General features: G+C 37.3%; 1 protein-coding gene and 1 non-coding gene across 26 annotated transcripts in view; one reads left to right on the plus strand and one right to left on the minus strand.

The window, feature by feature from the left end:
• GREB1L (GREB1 like retinoic acid receptor coactivator) overlaps window positions 1-17618 on the plus strand; it is a 334722-nt gene that overhangs the window by 161763 nt on the left and 155341 nt on the right. For 22 of the 25 annotated variants that reach the window (XM_054244041.2, XM_078347854.1, XM_078347858.1 and 19 more), the window contains one exon: window positions 12283-12389. The gene's annotated coding sequence lies outside the window, so the exon portion shown is untranslated. Of the gene's footprint in view, window positions 1-10059; window positions 10181-11368; window positions 11388-12282; window positions 12390-17618 lie in introns of those variants that run through there. The other 3 variants (XM_078347852.1, XM_078347856.1, XM_078347859.1) reach the window with 2 other exon arrangements.
• Window positions 16509-16649, minus strand: LOC118147124 (U4 spliceosomal RNA). Its single transcript, XR_004733276.1, has one exon. It is a non-coding gene; the product is annotated as a U4 spliceosomal RNA (small nuclear RNA).

Below are 17618 nucleotides of genomic sequence, written 5' to 3' on the forward strand. Positions count from 1 at the left end.
CTATAGGCTCATGCCACTGTGCCTAATTTTTATTTTTATTTTTTGAGATGGAGTCTTGCTCTGTTGCCTAGGCTGGAGTGCAATGGTTCGATCTTGGCTAACTGAAACCTCTGCTTCCGGGGTTCAAGCAGTTCTCTTGCCTCAGACTCCTGGGTAACTGGGATTACAGGCACATGCCACCATGCCCAGAAACCCCATCTCTACTAAAACCTTTTGTATTTTTAGTAGAGATGGGGTGTTGCCAGGTTGGCCAGCCTGGTCTCCAACTCCTGACCTCAAGTGATCTGCCTGCCTCAGCTTTTCAAAGTGCTAGGATTATAGGGGTGAGCCACTGAGCCTGGCCAGAAACTTTTTTGTCTGGTCTCTAATCAACTTTTCACACTCCCACCAACGTTACTTTTTATGTTTTAAGACACCTAATTATATTAATTTCTTATTTGAAAACTTCCGTTGGCTTTCTCCTGCTTATAGGATTAAATTCAAATTCCTAATTTTGCATATAAGGCTCCTTATAGAGACTGGCTCCATCCTACTTTTAAAACTTTTTTTCTCTTGCCACTCAATGTCCACCCCACCAAATCATGCACCCAACAATTGACTCAATTAACTTCAGTATTTTTTTTTTTTTTGAGATTGAGTCTCACTCTGTCACCCAGGCTGCAGTGCAGTGGCATGATCTCGGCTTACTGCAACCTCTGCCTCCCAAGTTCAAGCAATTCCCTGCCTCAGCCACTTGAGTAGCTGGGGTTATAGGCAACTGCCACCACGTCTGGCTAATTTTTTTAATTTTTAGTAGAGTTGGGGTTTCACCATTTTGGCCAGGCTGGTCTTGAACTCCTGACCTCATGATCAACCCACCTTGGCCTCCCAAAGTGCTGGGATTACAAGCATGAGCCACCCACGCCCGGCCCTAACTTCAGTATTTCTAAAATACCCTATGTCCTTGATAGTCGTCTGTTCTGTTGACCTGTGAAGTCCTCCTAATTGTTTGATGAATTCCTACTTTATCCTTTAAAGTGGGGGTCCCCAATTCCCTGGCCACATGGCCTGTTAGGAACTGGGCCAGCACAACAGGAGGTGAGCCGTGGGCAAGTGAGCATTACCACTTGAGCTCCGCCACCTGTCAGATCAGTGGTGGCATTAGATTTTCATAGGCTCCCAAAACCTATTGTGAACTCCTGTGTGTGGGATCTAGGTTGCATACTCCTTATGAGAATCTAATGCCTCATGATCTGTCACCGTCTCCTATCACCCCCAGAAGGGACTCTCTAGTTGCAGAAAAACAAGTTCAGGGCTCTCACTGATTCTACAGTATGGTGCATTGTATAATTATTATCTATTACAATGTAATAATAATAGAAATGCACAAGAATTTTTATTTTTCTTGAGACAGAGTCTTGCTATCTTGCCAGGCTGGAGTGCAGTGGCGCAACCTCAGCTCATTGCAACCTCCACCTCCCAGGTTCAAGCGATTCTCCTGCCTTAGCCTCCCAAGTAGCTGGGACTACAGGCACGTGACACCACACGCAGCTATTTTTTTTCTATTGTTAGTGGAGACGAGGTTTCACCATGTTGGCCAGGATGTTTTTGATCTCTTGACCTCGTAATCCACCCGCCTTGGCTTCCCAAAGTGTTGGGATCACAGGCGTGAGCCACCTTGCCTGGTCCAGTGCACAATACATGTAATGGGCTTGAACTATCCCCCAACGCTTGGCTGTGGGTGACTCATGCTTGTAATCCCAGCACTTTGGGAGGCCAAGGTGGGTGGATCATGAGGTCAGGAGTTCAAGACCAGCCTGGCCAAGATGGTGAAAATTGTCTTCCACAAAATAGTGCCTGGTGCCAAAAAGATTGGGGACTGCTGCTTTAAAGTTACCCAAAATATTACCTCTTCTGTGATGTTTCCATTTCTCCAGACAGAGTTGCTATATCTCTGAGCTTTTACAGTATTTTGTTCTACTTCTAGTGAGCGTTTATACATTTACAGATCTGTCTTTACTTCTAGATAGGGTTCTCTTTGAGATTAGGGACTGCCTTGATCATCATTCCTAGCACAGTTCTCAGTCGTTTCTAGGTGAATACACGAATAAAATAATAAAATCAGGGAAACAATAGATTTTGCTTTAATAATAATTTATGTTTTACATATTTTGGACATGTTGAGTTGGCATATTGAGGTTGAGGGGATGGAAGAACACAAAGGTGATGTTCCCTAGATTTTTCTAGCTTGGGAGCAACAACTCAGAAAAGACTTGATGGTCAATTATGTAGATCCAGGAGTCAGCAGCACAGACAATAGAAAACAACTGATTGGATCCCAAGTTTTTCAGGAATGAACCGAAAAAGGTAGAACATCTATAGAAGTGGGGAAAAGATTGTAGTGGGAATTTGGGGTATGCAGGGAGAATATTTGTAAACAAACTTGCTGGAAAAAAAAACTATTTGCCACTTTGCCTGAGATCCTCTCCCTCCATACCCTATACCCTCTTTTCCTGCTGGCTACTTCAACCCCATCTTATTTATTCTCCTTCTCCTTCTCTGCTGTTTGGAGGAGGGGTGGGGGAGTTTCAGTTTCTGCCCCTTTGCAATAGCAAGAGAGAATGGATAAGATGGAAATATATATTTTGTTCCCCTTACAAAATAATCAATACACTGAAAAAGTTTATTTTTAAGTGAAAAATAACATTTATTCAAATAGGGGTTTTTTTCACCCTTCTAATCTCTTTATCCCTCTATTCTACTGTTTTGCTTTATTAGAGCCCCTAGCAAGTGAATTCTGTGATTTTACACAACTGTTTTACTGGTTAATTCAATTATTTAAAAATTAAAACTGTCAACCAGGTACAGTGGCTCATGCCTGTAATCCCAGCATTTTGGGAGGACAAGGCAGGTGGATCATCTGACGTTGGGAGTTCAAGACAAGCCTGACCAACATGGAGAAACTCTGTCTCTACTAAAAATACAAAAAATTAGCTGGGTATGGTGGCACATGCCTGTAATCCCAGCTACTCCGGAGGCTGAGGCAGGAGAATAACTGGAACCTGGGAGGCAGCAGTTACCGTGAGCCAAGATCATGCCATTGTACTCCAGCCTGGGCAACAAGAGTGAAACTTAGTCTCAAAAGTAATAATAATAAATAAATGAGAATAAAAAAACTAATCAAAATGGCTTCCTATGAGGGGAGACTATGAGACAAAGGTTGAAGTGACACTTTTTACTTTGTTTTCTACTAGATCTTTAATCAGGTAAACATATTTCCTATTCAAGAAAGCTAAAAAGAATTATTTTAATCCTTCAGATAGAATTATTCCTTTTTAAACACCTACAGAGGCACAAAATGCTGATTTGATATAAGTAGGTTTTACCTTAAAAATATTTTAATGATATTTTTGTTTCTTAAGTGCTAGCTGTATACCCCAGAACCAGGCTAGGTGATGTGGAGATTACAAGGGGAAAGATAAATATGGGCAAAGTAAGAAAAGGATTAGACCCAATGAAGAGTCGAATGAAGGACTAAGATGAATAAAGGCACAACTTGAATAAAGGCGCAGAGATGGATGTGGGCTTGTTATTGTCGGGGATGGCAAGCAAATCAAATTGAAAGGAACAGATATTATATTCTGGGGTATGATGGGTGATGAGTTTCAATAGGCACAGAAAGATAAAGTTTTCAAACACTAGGTTGTGAAATTTGTGTTTCATCCTACATGTTATCAGTTTCAGACTACTATCTCTATGGTCATGGAAAGTTTTGCAAAGCTTCACATACACAAGCTATTTTAAATAAATTAAACAAATTTGTTGGCTTATGCTAAAAATAATATATGAAGGGGTATTAAAAACAAGCTATATTTATAGTCTTTACTATGTGAATATTCATAAACTACTGTTGCAACACATTTATCTACAATAAACCTATTGATGTGAAAAGGTACTTGTCATGAAGAAGTCAGTGTTTAGCAATATCAAGTGTTCAAAATAAATTATGGTATTAGCAATAATAATAAATACAGGGCTTAATTAAGTTAGCAATGTGCTTTTATATAATGTATTGGTCTTTAAAAATTTTTTAATTAATTAATTAATTAATTTGATTATATGTATTGTTTACGCACTCTGTTGCCCAGGCTGGAATGCAGTGGGATGATCTCAGTTCACTGCAACCTCTGCCTCCAGGGTTCAAGCAGTTCTCATGCCTCAGCCACTTGAATAGCTGTGATTGCAGGCACACACCACCATGCCTGGCTAATTTTTGTATCTTTAGTAGAGACAGGGTTTCACTATGTTGGCCAGGCTGGTCTTGAACTCCTGACCTCACGATCCACCCTCCTTGGCCTCCCAAAGTGCTGGGATTATAGGCATGCGCCACCACGCCCGGCCTTCTTGTTCAGTATTTATTAAGCACACAAGTCAGCCCTGATTCACAGGAAGTAAGAATCACTGGGGTCTGTCTTGGAAGATAGCTACCATAAACTAAAACCCTGTGGAACACTAACATTTAGGAAACTGAGAAGCAGCCTATAGATGCAGGAAAACCAGAAAAGCAATGAGATGAAATGCAGCGAAAGTAAAGGAAATTTCAGAAATCTACTACTCAAAGGCATGTTACATGTGAACTGAATTGCATTGAATCTGAAGATTGCTTTGGGTAGTATTGACATTTAAACAATATTCATTTTTTAAATCCATGAACACAAAGTATCTTTCCATTTATTTGTGTCTTCAATTTGTCTTATCAATGTTTTATAGTTTTCAGTGTACAGATCTTTCACCTCGTTGATTAAATGTATTCCTAGATATTTGTTTTAATTTTGTAGCTATTACAAATAAGATTTTTTTTCCATTTCTTTTTTTGGATAATTTGTGGTTAGCATATAGAAAGGCTCATTTTGAGGAAAACCAGTTATCGTATGTTCTCACTTATAAGTGGCACTAAGCTGTGAAGACACAAAGGTGTAAGAATGATATAATGGACTTTGTGGGGAAGGTTGGGAGTCGGGGTGAGGGATAAAAGACTACACATTGGGTACAGTGTACACTGCTCGGGTGAGGGGTGCACCATAATCTCAGAAATCACCACTGAAGAACCTATCCATGTAACCAAAAACTACCTGCTCACCAAAACTGTTGAAATAAAATGAAAAGACAATAATTTCACAGAATAAAAAAAAAAGAAGAAATACTGATTTTGTATGCTGATTTTGTATCAACTGTACTGAATTCATTTATTAGTTCTAACAGTTGTTGGGTGCAGTCTTAAGGTTTTCTATGTACAAGATCATGTCATCTGCAGAGACCACCATAAATGTTTTTAATCTAGAAGTGTATTACTTTAATCCTCATTTAATGGATAAGGAAACTCAGGCCCAGGGAAGATAGGTGTCTGGGCCATGGTTACTCAGGGGCAGAGTTGGGAACTGCACATCTTGAACATCCAAATATTTTCATGCTACCTTAATAAGAAATCAAGAGGTGGGGCACCATGGCTCACCCCTGTAATCCCAGCACTTTGGGAGGCCAAGGTGGGCAAATCATAGGGCCAGCAATTTGAGATCAGCCTGGCCAACATGGTGAAACCCCATCTCTACTAAAAATGCAAAAAATTGCTGGGCATGGTGGCGGGCACCTGTAATCATAGCTACTTGGGAGACTGAGGCAGAAGACTCGCTTAAACCCCAGAGGCAGAGGTTGCAGTGAGCTGAGATCACACCACTGCACTCCAGCCTGGCTACAGTGTGAGCCTCCCTCTCAAACAAAAACAAAAATCAAGAACTACTCAGTCAAGTTTTATTCAAGTTAGTAAACCCTTGGGTATCACTCTTTTTGGTATCAGACTTCAAAGTAATACTATACATTTTATAGCACATTTCTAGTTTTAGCATTGTCATTTTGAAGTATAGTGTCAGGAATTGAGGAACCGCCTCTCATCTCCGTTCAATTCTCCTAAGACATGATACCTAGCAGACAGGAACTGCTGCTTCTTTGAGGTCTAAATAGCACCTAACAGTCTATTGCACTGAATAAATATTTAATGAAGATTGAATATTTCCTCTGTGGTATATCAATTACTCTTGTTGACTGTCTGAGGAAAGCTTTTTGTTATCGTTGTTGTCATGAAGTAGGTTAAGAAATTTGTTTTCTTGAATATTGTTATTAATGCCAGTTTAAATCTTTGTGTCATCTCAAATATAAATCTGAGATTCACTGATCTGGTTGCATGCAATAAAGTAATTTGGTAGGAGGTTTTTTTTTCTGGAATTTGTGATATTTAAGGCTCTGAAGATGAAAAATATTTGCTAATGTGATATAAGGATGTTTGTGGTGTATTTTTTAATGGAAGAAATATAAATTTTATTGATAAATATCTCCAAAATTGTGAACAATTATTTCCTTTTAATTGTCAAAGAGTTATATTTCTTGTATTTGAAACTGTCAGTCATATATTTACTTTTCTTATTTTTAAGTTATTTTTTAACTGATACTAGCTTTAAATGAAATACATTTGTCTTTGCCTATGGAGTCTCTAAACTTGTGAATTTAGTGAAATAGATTGAACATTTTCAACTGGTAAAATTATCATCTCTATAGTTGAATCATTTGATGCAAGATGTTAAATTCAGGTGGAATTTATCAGACTCAATTAGAAAAACTCTTCTTATTTAAATAAAACAGAAAAAAATGAATAGGTAGGGAAAAGGTTATATAGGCTTTTTATTCTTTTGCCAGTTTAGAAAGCAAAATGAACATAATTATGGAATAGTTAAGTCATGCTTAGTGATAAAATAGCCTCCATTTTTAAGGACTAATTTTACTGTGTTTCCCATTTGATGACTTTTGGGATGTATATTTCAATTTAAATAATTGTTGACATTGTTGGTGTTTATTTTACTAGAGGAAAATTGGTTAGCGTACGTGACAACGGTTACAGTATGTATTTGATAACAAGGGTAGAATAAATCAGTTGATTCATAGTGGTCTGTTGTCTACTTATAGGTTTTTTTCGACCCAGGAGTCTGTGACCTGTGAAATCTCCACTTTTTTGAATTTGTTAAGATATTTTACAATGCAGAGATTTAAATTTAGATAAGTACCACACTGCAGGATATTGGCTAATGTGGTCCAAAACATAAAGGATATCAAAGAATACACTGGGAAAAGCTTAAGAAGTTCTGTTAACAGCATATGTGGGAGGAGAGAGGCTACAGTTAAGGAAGTTTCTTTTCTTCCCTAACTTATAACAAAGAGAATCTTTGAAATTTAAGCTGGTATTTGCCATGCCCTGATTACTCAGCAGCATGCCATTTTGTAAAATAATTGCTGAGAAAAGATACCCAGATCTTGAGTACGGAGTGTTCCTACATCTTATTGGAAGGGGCACATTAATTGTTTGTAAGGTACTGCAGACCCAAGGCTGACACAAATTAAGGTAGAGACTTGGGGGAGGGATGGAGTCAGGGAAGGGAAGCTTCCTAGACATTACAGCTCTGTCCAGAGGCCAAATGGGAGATAAATCACCACTGGCCACCTCTCTTATTATTGAAATGGTTCAGCCCTGGGGTTTAACTGAAGGACTAACAGGGTTTTGAAGTGCAAATAGGATGGTGAAGGGTAAACTCTTTTAGGGTTTCGTTTTGATGAATTTTTTTCCTGTGTGGATTTCTGGTACAGACTGTGTGATCTGGAAGGGGCCCTTGGAAAAAAAAAAAAGTTTTATTTTGTTTTTGATCAGTCAGACAGTAAGAACTTTCCACAGGGGTGTCCTTTTCTAGCATGCATATTGATTCTATTGTGTTTTAAAATAGATCATTTAATTGGATCTTTTTTTGAGCCTTCTGCAATGGAGCTGTCATTTCAAGGTCACTTCTCTTTCTTCTCATTAACACTGAAGTTTGAAAGTGTTGAATGATGTGGTACTTGTGGATTAATAGATTGTGGGGGATTACTTAGGGCCAGTGTGTATAAGACTTTTTTTTTTATAAGATCTTTTAGTTAAAGATCTAGTCCATATTAGAACAAGCATTTTATCTGAGAAAAGTGTTCTATAATTATTTAATCTTTTTTTCTATTGTGATATAATTTTACATACTCATTATTTTGTATGTATCCTGCTTTGCCAGCCTTAAAAAAAAAAAAACCATAAAAGGCCAGGCACAGTGGCTCATGGCTGTAATCCCAGCACTTTGGGAGGCCAAGGTGGGTGGATCATGAGATCAGGAGATGGAGACCATCCTGGCCAGCATGGTGAAACCCCGTCTCTACTAAAAATACAAAAATTTTGTATTTTTTTTGAGGTGGAGTAGCTGCTAAGTAGCTGGGACTACAGGCCAGCACAATGTCCTGCATGGTAGTGTGTACCTGTAGTCCCAGCTACTTAGCAGGCTGAAGCAGGAATCACTTGAACCCAGGAGGGGGAGGTTGCAGTGAGCAGAGATTGCACCACTGCACTCCAGCCTGGACAACAGAGCGAGACTCCACCTCAAAAAAAAAAAAACCCCTCAGAAAATTCTGAGGTTGCGAATTATTATACTGTGTTATTTATAAAAGATACATTGAATGTTTGAGGAGATAAGAGACATAAAAATATTTAAATAACTGATATGTTGATTTGTATCAAGTTGGAATTTTTAAAACTCCTCCCCCCAAGTAATTCAATCACAGAAGATAAAATATCTTTTAAAATTTATTTGTTTTTTTTTTTTTTGGAAAATGAGGAGAGGAGTCATTAGTAACTCCAAAGAAAAATGATTGTAGCATAACTTAAAGGCTTTGTGTGCAAAAATTTTAGAGAAAAAATATTTTTACTAAAGAACTGCCAATTTAACTGTTTGCATTTCTTCTTAGAAATATTGTGGATGGAAGTTTTCTTAAGCATTTTGGCTCTTTAGATGTAACAAATATTTGTATCATTTGCACTTTTTGAGGAAAATAATGTATTTAGCTGCAATAGAGGTTTTCCTGTGTTGCTCGATATCTATTATAAAAACAGGTTGTTAATCGCCATAATTGGCATTGACCACACCATGTTCTTAATTGACCTCTAGGTTGGTTTTTGTTTTTATGTTCTTTGAAATTTTCCCTTCGCTGAATTTTTCTTCTTATTGCTGTCTGATGGTTTTAAATAAGATGTTTTAAACAACAGCAACAATGAAGGTCCTAGAACCTAGATGACATCAGGCAGAGTCTCCTACATCTGCAGCTTTCCTGTCATTAGTTTGTTGCTGGGAGATGTTAATATGAGCTTTCCTTTGTTAGAAAAGGGATCTGCAGCCCTTCCCAGAATCCTCTTGTAAAATGTCTTTTTAACCAAACTTGGAGATTGAATGATGAATGAATGGTGAGCTTTTTTAAATGTGCTGCACATATTGTTGATATTGTTGCACGTTGCTTTTTAATTTCTAATGTGTTTTTAATTTGCAAAACATTGCCTGTGCCTTTCACTCAGTAGAACTGAGTCAGCGGTTTTGAGTCCAGATACTGCTTTATGCAAACAAGAGGGTCAGACTTAAGAATGCTGTATGGTAGACTTAGATTTCCTGAAACACTTGTGAATGAATTTCACTTTGAATATTGATGAATAAAAGAAGATACTTGAGAAAGGCTCCTCCTACCCCGCACTCCCCCACCCACAAGAACTTCTCTTGCCTATTGGTGAGTGAATTGCCCCAATATAAAAGCATTGGGTGGGGAAAAGTGAGTTACAGAGTGAAAAGGCAATCCACAAATAATCACTCTTTTCTGCCTTTGATTGTGTCAGATTTTTTTTGTGTGTGTGGCAATTGTTTTCTTTTTTGCTTAGAAGAGGTTTATGGTCCAGTGTCTGTCAAGTTACCCCCTGTCTTAAGCTTGCAGTTGTATTTCTCTCTGGAGTTCCTGGAGGTGATGTTATCTTTTGTTCACTCAGCAGTGTGGTCGTTCCTGAGAGCATCTGTCACTTTAGGCATTACAAGATGGATGGGTCTCCAGTGAACTGCTGGTTGAAGCAAATGGTGAAAATAAGAAAAGTCAAGGGGTTTCAGGGGCTGCAGAGGAGACAGACAACAAGAAAACACTGTTAGAAATCAAGAGTAAGCTGAGCAATAGGGGAAGAGAGCAAAGATGGATCAGATGTCATTTTATAAACATCTTGGAAATCAGAATCTTTTGGTGCCTATCGTGATCTGAGGGAGACATCTGCATCATGGTAAACAATTCCATGCTTTGGATTTGCAAAATGTGTTTGAATATATATTTTTTAATCTGGAGAGAGTGTTGGGAAATAATCTGAATAATACAGAATGTATTATGTGAGGATTTTGCTGTTTGGAGAATTAGTAGTCTTTTAAATATTTTAAATATATAACATTAAAATGTTTATTTTCTCTTTTTTCTTTCTTTTCCTCTTTTTTTCTTTTTGTTAACAAGTGAGCAAATATAGACATTAAATTAAAAGTTTTGGCTCTATAACTAATATTCTTATTGTTTACTACATGCTTTTTGGCATTTTTGTAGAGGAATTCTGAAAATTCCATGCTCAGGCTTTTGGGAGGCTGGGGACAGAATTTAAGTTATTTTCAGTAACCTCCAGCTTAAGGGGGCTGTTTGATCAAAAAAAGAAATATAATTCTTATTGATCTGTTAGAACAAGTTGGAGATTTGTATTGCATTTAGAAATTCATTTTGTTGGTGAAGGTCAAAATTTGTAAATCCTGGCTAATACAAAGTCCCTCCCATGAAAGACAAGGAACAGGAAGGAGGTTGGCCAGGGAGTAAGAAAGGGGAAGAGGAGAGCAATGTGATTGCAAAAAAAAAAAAAAAAAAATGATTTTGTCAAACTTTTTGGCATTTGTCTATGAAAAAGACCATAGGTTGAAAGGCAAATTAAGATGATTAGAAGCTTTAAGCTATACAAATGGTTGAGTATCTTCCTTCTCTATGGGTATAAATAATAGATGAAAGAGTAAGAGTGACAACAAAGGATCAGGTCGTTTAAGAGAATGTGTGCAGCCTGAATAGGGGTCTGTGGCCCAGGGCCAAAGGTCTTAGCTTTGAGTGTAATTAGAAGAAAATACAAAAATGTCATTACAAACAGGTGAAGTGTGCAGCACGTGGCCAAAAATTAGCAATTTTAGACTCTGAAGCTATTGGAACTCGATTATTGACCTTTTTTTTTTTTTTTTTAATCATGAAGGTCCTTGCGGAGTAATATAGTTTCATTGGCAGTAATGCAGTTTGACCTTGTTGACCATATGGGGTAATCTTGGGTTTGGATGTAGGTAGCAAGGCTCCTGCTGACTTAGAAAAAGATGTCTATTTGTGTGTGGATGGGTGGAATATATGTGAGTTTGAAAACCTAGGCCTTGTATTTTTTATTATTCTTTTGCCTGAAGACATTCTTCTGACAGTAAGAGGTAAGATAAATATTTTTATTTGAAAATCTAAAATGGTCTTTTTCTTTCAAGTTGGTATAACAATAAAATGAAAAAAACCATTTTTAGACAACATAAGTTAATTTTACTTCAAATATTTTGGTGCTATATCTTAGGAAAATCCTCTTTTGTTTTCTTTTTAAACATGGTAACAAAGGACTAGAAATAATGCTTCTAAGTTATGTACAAAAATCAATGACAAGTAGTTTTCATTTCACTTTATGTTTTACAACTGCATTTCCTATTTTTCCATGTAGTAGTTTATATTGACCATAATTTATTTAGAGGAGAGGTTAACATGCATACTATAATTTTCAACCAATTATATTTCAATATCTTCTAGGAATATGCTACTCAGAAGGTAGGAAACAATAGCTCTTTTTCTTCCTGCAGGCTTCCTTATTGAAAATTATTCAATGAATATTAATTATGTTTTACATTTTTGATTGTTCTTTCCGTAGATAAATTTGGGCCAGGTATCAGAGATTATTACTCTTCAATTCCTTAGATAAGAAAATTATCTACCACTAATTTTATTCCTAAAAGTAAATAGTCTGTGGGCTTTTGATATTATGGTAACACCTGCCATAAATGCAAACTTGAGAGACTCAACCTACTTTTAGTGGGGAGACATGGTAAGAACGAAATTATCCTTGAATATCTATAATTAGGAGTTATTATTTTAAGACCATTGAGAAAGGTGGAGTATCTGTGTCTTTGCTCATTATAATGTATATGGAGTTCGAAAGTGTGAGACTTTGATAATTTCTAATTGTGATTTTTATAGAATTATAAATATTTGTTATATTATTGAATATGTATTTGGAAATTAACTCATGTCTTTATGTATATGTTTTTATTTTTTATGTTTTTGCAGGTGCAAAAAAAGCGTTAAAACAAGTTAAAATCTAGGCAACAGACTCCCTGAAGTGTTGACTGCCCAACTTAATCATGACTCTGATTCAAAAATGTTAATAAACCAAGGTATTGTGCAATTATATATGCCCCTTCCCTGTTTTTCAAGATCAAATTTGTTTTAGGAAGTTGTATTTAGAATTTAAATAAAACTACTATGTTTGATCCTTAAAGTGAACAAGATACTTCCATGAGCTCTTCTCCTTCCTTTCCCTTCTTCCCTGTTTTCCTCTCCCTTCCCCACCCCCTTGCCCCATACCAGAAAGCTTCTGCAGTGAGCTGTTTCCCTACAGTAGCCTCTGTATTTCCTATATACCTAAATTAAGAAAATAAGAGTTCAGTTCTTTTTTTTTTTCTTTTCTCTTTGCATTTTAGTTTGGGAAGAATTCAGTTCTTTATTCCCTTTTGTTGATTATGATTTTATCCTCAAATTGTATAATAAATGAGACTTCTAGATTATAGGCTTCTGCAGAAAAACCCAGATTATCCCTATTGACTGCATATATTTGTCTCATATAACACTATCCTGAGATGTGTGTTATAAAGATTTTATAAAAGTTTTTTTTTTTTCTATTTTAGGAGGCTTCTAATTTAGAAAAGGAAAAAGGTGATACTCCCCCTCCTCCTCCCCCCATTAAAGAAAATGAAATGCTTGCTTAGAATTGAGAATTTCAGACTACTGTTTTAGGTAACTCCTAACTGTCAGAAGGGGCATATCCCAAGACTGTCTCTCTCCTTTTGGAAGTTACAATGTGCTTAAATAGCCTGGCATTTCCAAGAGAGGCCAAAGATCTTTTCCTCTTTTATGACCCGTTGTATCCTTTTGAGGCTAAAAAGAACAAGAGGGTCATTGCCACTTAGGCCTGGTCCCTGTTTGTTCCTTCATGGTGACCACGCAGATACTGAAACCCAGGATGGACTTAACATTTGGGCCTGGAACATCTGGAAAATAGTCAGAGAGGGAGTAAAGGAGGCAGAAGAAAAAGAACTGTTGCATTTTGTTTCACCAGGTGCTAGGAGGAAGCAACATTAGCCTTTTTGATATGGGAGGCACATTCTGTGGAACCTGGAGTTAGGCCGCAACAATTGAGGAGGTCAAAGGACAGCTGAGTGGGGTCAGTGAGACACCATGGGGTGTATTTTGTTACTTAGTAAAGGAGCAGCCTCCTAAACCTTAAAGGATTCTCTTGAAAATCTGTGTTGTGAAAAGGTTTTATGAGTCTCATGGCAAAAACTCCTGATTTATCTAAGGAATGCTCAGTTTTGTCTAATGGAAGTATAATCCTTACCAAATGTTGGCAACATCTATAAGAGCCAATATAAGTCTGAAAGAACAGTTAGAGTTTGAAGTGTACTTTGCTTTTCAAAATGTTTATCATTTTAGTGTTTCTTAGGAAGAATTTTGCCCTGTTGAAATGTAGCCTTTTTCTTTCCTTGGAGCAGAAAGTGGTAGCAGTGGGGAGTGATGGAGGGTGGAGGTGGAGAGGTAAGGCAGGAACCTACATTAATTTAAAACTCATTCTACAAGCTTTTGGCCTTATCCACAAACAGGGAATTATTATTAAACCTTTAAAAGCACCAAAACTTGCTAACTCTAAAGTTATTTTTGAGTTTATTTTAACTTATGAGGAAAATGGGTGGCACATGAAGTGTCATGTTTTTGTGTTACAGATTTTTTTATGTAGTTGTTGATAGTTGATAGAAGGAGCTGTCAGTTGACAAAGCCCCTTAAACCTTGTGTTTCTTCCTGAATGTGGTCAAGAAGAAAATCAATGTCAGAGTCAAGAATTGAGAATAAGAAAAGCAATACAATAAGGAGTTTTCTTTTCGAAGGGAAATGGAGAAGGGGAAAATCTGCATATTGTAAAAGCTGTCTTTACACAACCCATGACCTCAAGAGACCGCTTATATGATTGCGGATACCTTTGAAAGATATTAGCCAACTGACAGCTTGGGAAAGGAGACTGTTAGAGGAATTTGGCAATATTTTGATATTCCAATTTATACACTATCTTTTATATTCCAATTTATATACCTATATAGAAAGAAAGCATATGTTACAATGTATATAGTAAAGGAAGGATAAAATGATAAGGAATATATAACAGGCCTTGTTAATTTATAAATTTACAGTATCTACTACTTGTGTGTGATTTGAATATTTGATAAGCATGATAAAGGAACATATACATAAATGTAAGGCTTAGCGTGTAGTGTGCTCTTTTTTTTTTCCTCAAGGTTAAAGCACCTTTCAACAACTAATTTAGAAACCTAAGTATAGTGACTGATAATTGCCTAGAGAAAACCCACAGCTATTTAAGTAGCCTTAAAATTGTGGCAAAACTGACCAATACAATTAGCAATGTTAATAAGATAAGAAGTTGGAAAGACAGGAGCAGATGACAGTGGGATGATGGAGGTAGCAGGAGCAAGAAATCATAAAAGAACAGAATAAAAAAAAAAGAAGGTTCATGATTGCTTTAAATTTCCAGTGCTTTTTCTTTTAAGCAAAGTCTCCCTCTTTTATTGCTTACTCTCTGAATTACCAGCAGAATGTGTGTTTTGCAGGTTAAATAATTCAAATACATTTGTTTAGCCCCTAATTCACATCTGATTTTGAAAGAAGACAGCTTTTTGGCAATAGTATTTAAGAAAAACAATCAAGTTTTGCTGATTCTAAGGCACAATTTGATTTGCAGTGTTTTTTAGAAGTCAGTTTTAAATGTACTTCTGTTTTACAGTAATTACTTTGAGAATTTCTTTACCCCTCTTTGTACCCTTATAATGCTTAGTCACCCAAATATATTACACAGGAAACCCTGTTTCTGGGTTTAGTGACCCACCATTGTCAACAAAACAAAGCCAAAAAAAACCTGTAGAAGTATTTAATGTGTTCTTATTACTTACATATATTTGGTTAATGTTCATAGCCAACTTTGCAAATAACTCTTTTGGGAAAATTAATTGGGGCTAGGTAAATAACAGAAATTAGTTAAGTGTTAGGTGGAAAATATTTAGTTATCTGTGCCTTTCCCACTATACTTTTTAAAGCATCACATGAAATTTGGAACATTATTGTAGTATCTTTTGAAATTCTACTCTGCATTTGGGAAATTGGCAAGTTGTTTTTTGCCTCTGGTGTTTTATGCAGATTTTAATGATTGTTGTGATAAATCCCCAGAAGTTTGTTTTTAGAAACTATAGAGACTCTGAACTCTGAATGTGGCAGTGTTGAAAGATGCGGTGAGCCACATTTTGGAAACATTTCTTGTTATTTAATGTTTTCTGTTCTGGATTATTGACTGTTCTCCCTGTTGAAAAATTGGTCTCCGGTGACATGGTAGAGGTCACACGTTGCCTATTATTGTTTTGCTTCTTTGATCTTACACAAGGATTGCCTCTGGTAATTATACTAGTCCAGAAAGTCTTGACAAGAGGTGTTTATTTTACAGAAGAATTTCTGGCATTTCAAGGAAGAAAGTAAAGATTTCCAGTAGTAACCTGTACTCTTTCTTACAAAGGAAAAATAGCATTGTAATCAAGATAGTTTCTAATCCTTATTATGAAATTAGTTGGCATAGTACAATAATTATTTCTAAAACAATTTAATACATATTGCATATCTGTAACTATATTGCTAAAAAGGGTAAATTTTGGATTAAGTTACTAGGGTTGGGTTTTTATTTGAATACCTAAAATACTTTTGGCTTTACAAATTATCAAAAGAAAGTCATCCAGCCTGGCCAACATGGTAAAACCCAATCTCTACTAAAAATGCAAATACTATCCAGGTGTGGTGGCATGCCCCTGTAATCCCAGCTACCCAGGAGGCTGAGGCAGAAGAATCGCTTGAACCCAGGAGGTAGAGGATGTAGTGAGCCGAGATCGCGCCACTGCACTCCAGCCTGGGCAGCCGAGCGAGACTCCATCTTAAAAAAAAAAAATCAAAATTTAAATGTACAAAACTATTAAAGGAGTTTAAAATGTTTGTATTTTAATCTGTTTGCACTGTTTTGTTTTGTTTTGCGACAGCATCTCTATCTGTCGCCAGGCTGTAGTGCAGTGGCGCGATTTTGGCTCACTGCAAGCTCCGCCTCCTCCTGGCTTCGTGCGATTCTCCTGCCTCAGTGTCCTGAGTAGCTGGGATTGCCTGGCTAATTTTTATTTTTATTTTATTTTTTTATTCAGTATCCGTAGAGACTGTCAAAAATTGCCAATGCCGATTATGTTGCAAAGCGTCATGGCGGGGTATTGGAAAAAGTTTTCAATTAGCAATAATCGCGCCTTGGATAAACCTCATTGGCCATGATACTGCCACTACGCAAAGCTTTTTTTTTTCTTTCTTTCTTTTCTTTTTGAGACGGAGTCAAGCTCTTGTTGCCCAGGCTGGAGTGCAGTGGCGCGATCTCGGCTCACTGCAGCCTCCGCCTCCTGGGTTCAAGCAATTCTCCTGCCTCAGCCTCCCAAGTAGCTGAAATTACAGGTGCCTGCCACCCCGCCCAGCTGATTTCTGTAGAGATGGGATTTCACCATGTTTGCCAGGATGGTCTTGACCAGTTGACCTCGTGATCCACTTGCCTCGGCCTCCCAAAGTGCTGGGATTACAGGCATGAGCCACCGCGCCTGGCTTAATTTTTGTATTTTTAGTAAAGATGGGGTTACACCATCTTGGCCAGGCTGGTCTCAGAACTCCTGACCTCGTGATCTGCCCGCCTCGGAACTGCTGACCTTGTGATCCGCCCGCCTCCGCCTCCCAAAGTGTTGGAATTACAGGCATGAGTCACCACGCCCAGCCTCTGTTTGCACTTTCTAAACATTCTTAGCAAGGGGGATGAATAAAAAATGAAATAAAACACTTATGTTTTGAATGCATGGTTAGTTTTGTGCTTTTATGGAATGTGCTTGGGAAGAGATGATATCTCTTCAAATCTGTTTAATATGTAATTGGATAAGATACAAAAGCTCAGTTTACTCATTTTTTTTTTTTTTTTTTTTTTTACTCAGTTCCAGCTTTTTTTTTAAGACGGGGTTTCACCATGTTGGTCAGGCTGATCTTGAACTCCCGACCTCAGGTGATCCGCCAGCCTTGGCCTCCAAAGTGCTTGGATTACAGGCGTGAGCCACCACGCCCAGCCTCAGTTCCAGCTTTAAACAAAATTTGTCCCCCAAAACTCACAACCTTTTGGAGGAAGTTAGACAGATACTAGACCCAACTAACTATAATTGAGAGTGACACATATCAATTTAAAAGAATAAATGAAATGCTAAAAGAGCACAAAAGAGAAAGAACAAGAATAT

Source organism: Callithrix jacchus, chromosome 13, assembly GCF_049354715.1.
Source record: "Callithrix jacchus isolate 240 chromosome 13, calJac240_pri, whole genome shotgun sequence".
NCBI lineage: Eukaryota > Metazoa > Chordata > Mammalia > Primates > Cebidae > Callithrix > Callithrix jacchus.